Source organism: Myotis lucifugus, unplaced genomic scaffold (assembly GCF_000147115.1).
Source record: "Myotis lucifugus unplaced genomic scaffold, Myoluc2.0 scaffold_11476, whole genome shotgun sequence".
In the NCBI taxonomy this organism is placed as follows: Eukaryota; Metazoa; Chordata; class Mammalia; order Chiroptera; family Vespertilionidae; genus Myotis; species Myotis lucifugus.
In genome coordinates this window covers 1-5,061 of record NW_005882524.1, presented here as the reverse complement: position 1 = coordinate 5,061, position 5,061 = coordinate 1, and the positions used below count along the sequence as shown (strand labels likewise).

The following is a 5,061-nucleotide window of genomic DNA, read 5'->3' as shown; positions in this document are numbered from 1 at the left end:
TATAGGTGGAAACACCAGTCAGAAGACAGCTAGAAAAGTGAGGAGAAAAGTGAGAAAAGTGAGGGACTAAAGTGGAATCAATGGAAATAAGACAGTCAATTATAGAAAAGGGATGGAGTTTTCAAATAAAAATCCAGCACCATGTTGTGTTCTGTTGTCCGACCACTGTATAACTGAAGCCATTAAATACATGGATATTAAAACAATGTATAATAAGAAATGAATTGCTATTAGTATAATAGAAATTATCATTAGTTCAACGTTCTGTATTAGTTCAAAGTTCTGTATTATTTAGAGCAGTCACTTCCTTTTTAGTTATGTGAAAAGGCATCTTTTATTTCTTCTGATATTGAATTTGTCTAAAACACAGAAGTAAACCAGGGAGGTGTGTAGATGTGAGACTATTTTTTTTTAATGTTAGACATTTATAAATGTACACGAAGATATAAACTTTAGCTCATAATCTAAATTTGATGAGACCACAAAGGGTCTTCTAATCAATTCTTCTGCTCTCAGGAATAAATACCTTCAAAATGTATCCAGATCTATAGTTGTATGTTGTATTTGTGAAGATCCTGATGGTGAGACTTTTGAGTGAGGGCAGTATAATGGGTTCTGGATGGTTCAAATCACAATTCTTAAGGTTTTCAGTTTAGACTAAACCTGTGTATTCAATATTATTGTAACCTCTACCAGTTATTCCTATTAATTAGATACTAATCAGTAATTAAACACTATTTTTCTTTTACTTTTTCTAGGGACTTGTCCTGCAATAAGATAGAATTTATTGAAAAGAATGCATTTGATTCATTACCTCTTTTACAATATATGTAAGTTATAAATATAACCTCATTGTGTTTAGGAATTTCATAAAACATAATTGTAAACCTTTTTGTTATTTATTTTGAAGTAAGATTAAAATTTTATTACTAGAAAACTACTAAATTTATGTAGAAAATCCCATTTGTCTCTAGCATAGATTAGTGTGAGAATTCTGTCACATTCCGAATGAACCATTCTATCTGCACAGCAAAAGAAACCATCAACAAAACAACAAGAAAGCCCAGTGCATGGGAGAACATATTTGCCAATGATTTTTCCAATAAGGGTATAATCTCCAAAATTTACAGAGAACTCATACAGCTTAACAAAAGGAAGATAAATAATCCAACAAAAATGGGCAACGGGTCTAAATAGACACTTTTTGAAAGAGGACATACAGAACGTCCAGAGACATATGAAAACATGTTCAAAGTCACTAATCATCAGAGAGATGCAACTCAAAACAATAATGAGATAACATTTCAGACCAATCAGAGTGGCTATCATCAACAAATCAACAAATGATAAGTACTGGTGAGAATGTGGAGAAAAAGGAACCCTCCTGCACTGCTGGTGGGAATGCAGACTGGTGTAGCCACTGTGGAAGACAGTATGGACTTTCCTCAAAAAGTTAAAAACAGAATGAACCATTCTATAGCAGTGGTTCTCAACCAGGGTGATTTTGCACCAGGTGACACTTGGCAATAGCCAAAGAGAGTTGTAGTTGTCAGAACTGTAGATTTGCTACTGGCATCTAGTGGCAGAGGCCAGAATTATTGTTCAAGGCAAAGGACAGTTCCCCATAATAAAGAATTATCTAGCCCCAAATGTCAGTAGTGTTGAGGTTGTGTAGCCTTATTTCAGAGAAATATAGATCAGTTTAATAGAAGCATTTTTTTTTGTATCTAATGCACCACATGTATAAACATAAAAGCATAAACCATAAGCAAATATCTCCCATAGTAAGAATTTTAGTGTATAGAGGGAGTATTGAGGTTGTTTTATCATATATAAATTAGAATCTCTGCTAAAGGATAAGTGATCTGAAAGAATTTTTTTCTCTTCTTTTGCTCTTGTCTTTTTTTTAATAGAAATCTTGGTTGCAATTTAATCACCAAAGTGAACTTTGGAACATTTCAGACCTGGCATGGAATGCAGCTGTTACACAAGTTGTAAGTGAAATAGAAGATGAACACATGTAAAAAGCTATGTGTAAAAACTTCATACAGTGATTGGTTGGCTGGGTATAAGCTCAGTTTGAACTCGAGAAGAATGGCTTAAGAGCCATTCTTTTTTTTTTCTTTTTTAAATGAGGAAACTAAGGTACAAAGTGTCCAAGAGACTTGTTTAACTGACATATGCCATGCTCTGCTTTCCCAGAACTGACCTTTGGCATGGGCTTGTTTGTTTTCAAGAATTGAGGGGGGAGGGTGGTAATACTGAATTGAGAGGAAAATTTATTTCAGCACTGGGAATAAAAGTTTGTGTCAATTAAGAAATTTATTTATTTGATTGATATGTAATCAAAATATTATTTATTTTTAAACAAACATCCATTAAATTCCTAGTAAATGTCAGGCACTAATAGTCCAAGAAATTGACAAGTAAATAGGTGATTACATACACTATAAGAAAGCCAGTGATGCAAGAATACACATGGGAGTATGTGATGGGAGCATGGCTTTCACCAGTTCCTTTTACATCTATCCCATTTGTGGCTCCAAAAGCAAGGAATTAGGTCTATTTTTCTATTTAACTTGATGGTTTACACTGGATTTTAAAAAATTTCTGGAGATGAAAGAAAAGCACCTTGAATTATGAGGACATTGGAAATGGTATTTCCTTGCCCTGTCCGGCTTTGCTCAGTGGATAGAGCATTGGCCTGGGGACTGAAGGGTCCCAGTTTAAATACTGGCCAAGGGCACATGCCTGGGTTGCAGGCTTGATCCCCAGTAGGCGGTGTGCAGGAGGCAGCATTTCAATGATTCTCTCATCATTGATGTTTCTATCTCTCTCTCTCTCCCTTCCTCTCTGAAATGAATAAAGAAATATTGAAAAAAAGAAAAAAGAAATGGTATTTTCTGTAGAGCAGGAGCTTCCTATCAGCATAGTCACTAATGGGGTTTTCAATCTGAAAGGTTCTTCAGTATATTTTTCTTTGCTATCCACTTCTTTCTTCTTCTTTTTTTTTTACTTTCTCTTCTGCACTTTATCATTCAGAGACTTGGGTAGTTCCCCAATTAAGAATCCTTTGTAGCCCTGGCCTGTGTTATACAGTGGTTGGAGCATTGGCCCGTACAAAAAGGGATTCTGGGTTCAATACCAGGTCAAGGGCACATAGCTGAGTTGTAGGTTCTATTTCTGGCCCTCATTGGGTCATGTGGTGGAGGCAACCAACCCATGTGTCTCTCTCACATCGATGTGTTGTTGTTGCTTTTTTGTCTCTCTCTCTCACTCTCTCTAAAAAAAGAAGTGGAAAAAATATCTTCAGGTGAGATTAACAACAACAAAAGAGAATGCTTTACAGATTCTAAGGGTGATCTCTGGGAATAGACCAAAAATGATTTTTTTAACCTTCACGTTTTGAACCAACAAAATGAATATAAACTTTCATAGCAGTTATTAAAAATGCAGACAATTTTAATTCTATTGCATTTTCCAGAATTCTACATGAAAATCCTCTGATGACTGTTCAAGACCCATATCTTTTTAATTTGCCAGCATTGAAATATTTGTAAGTATTGCAACAATTTCATGGCTCATGAGATGATTTCTGTTCTTACTTTTGTCAAAGAAGAACAATTTTGCATTTTGAGAAAAAACTCATAATTTAAATTTTAACTGGGTTATTCTCTTTTTTTTTATTAAATCTTTATTGTTCAGATTACATTTGTTCCTCTTTTTTCCCCCCCCATAACTCCCCTCCTCCCAGTTCCCGCCCCACCCTCCGCCCTCACTCCCCACCCACTGTCCTCATCCATAGGTGCACGATTTTTGTCCAGTCTCTTCTCACATCTCCCATTCCCCTTTCCCCCCCAAGAATAGTCAGTCCATTCCCTTTCTATGTCCCTGATTCATTATAATCACCAGTTCATTCTGTACATCAGATTATTTATTCACTTGATTCTTAGATTCACTTGTTGATAGATGCATGTTTGTTGTTCACAATTTGTATCTTTACCTCTTTTCTTCTTCCTCTTCTTAAAGGATACCTTTCAGCATTTCGTATAATACTGGTTTAGTGGTGATGAACTCCTTTAGCTTTTCCTTATCTGTGAAGCTCTTTATCTGACCTTCAATTCTGAATGATAGCTTTGCTGGATAAAGTACTCTTGGTTGTAGGTTCTTGGTATTCATCACTTTGAATATTTCTTGCCATTCCCTTCTGGCCTGCAAAGTTTCTGTTGAGAAATCAGCTGACAGTCGTATGGGTATTCCCTTGTAGGTAATTGAGTCTCTTTCTCTTGCTGCTTTTAAGATTCTCTCTTTGTCTTTTGCTCTTGGCATTTTAATTATGATGTGTCTTGGTGTGGTCCTCTTTGGATTCCTTTTGTTTGGGGTTCTCTGCGCTTCTTGGACCTGTAAGTCCATTTCTTTCACCAGGTGGGGGAAGTTTTCTGCCATTATTTCTTCAAATAGGTTTTCAATATCTTGCTGTCTCTCATCTTCTGGCACTCCTATAATTCTGATATTAGTGCGCTTGAAGCTGTCCCAGAGGCTCCTTACACTATCTTCGTATTTTCGGATTCTTTTTTCATTTTGCTTTTCCACCTGGGTGTTTTTTGCTTCTTCGTATTTCAAATCTTTGGCTTGATTCTTGTGCTCCTCTGGTCTGCTATTGGGTTTAATATTCTTTATTTCAGTCCGTGTATGCTTAATTTCTAGTTTCTTTATCATAGCATCGAGGGTCTCATTAGTTTTCGTGAGGCTCTCCTCAAGTTTATTGCAAGCCCTCAAAATTGCGTTTTTTAGCTCTATATCCTCCATTTCTGTCATGTTTTTTTGTCTCCGCATTTTTTATGCTTTCTTGGTGCACCCCCTTGTGGTCTTTGTGCGCAGTCTTGTTCTAGTTAAGCCTTGATTGTTGTAGTTAATACTAGAGGGATTTGACCACCAGGCCGACTGGCTGTGAGAGTCAGCTGTGTGGAAAACTTCTGTCCTCTGGGGAGGTGCTAATCTAGCCTTGCCTGAGGCGATCTGGCAAATGCTCTGCACAGGGCTTGGGCGGGGCGGGATCAG

General features: G+C 36.7%; 1 long non-coding RNA gene across 1 annotated transcript; it reads left to right on the top strand.

Annotated features, from left to right (window-relative positions):
* The first annotated feature begins 758 nt into the window (after positions 1-758).
* LOC106696181 lies at positions 759-3,556 on the top strand. The gene is made up of 3 exons (XR_001347072.2): positions 759-830; positions 1,914-1,994; positions 3,485-3,556. It is a non-coding gene; the product is annotated as an uncharacterized LOC106696181 (long non-coding RNA).
* Positions 3,557-5,061: the final 1,505 nt, after the last annotated feature.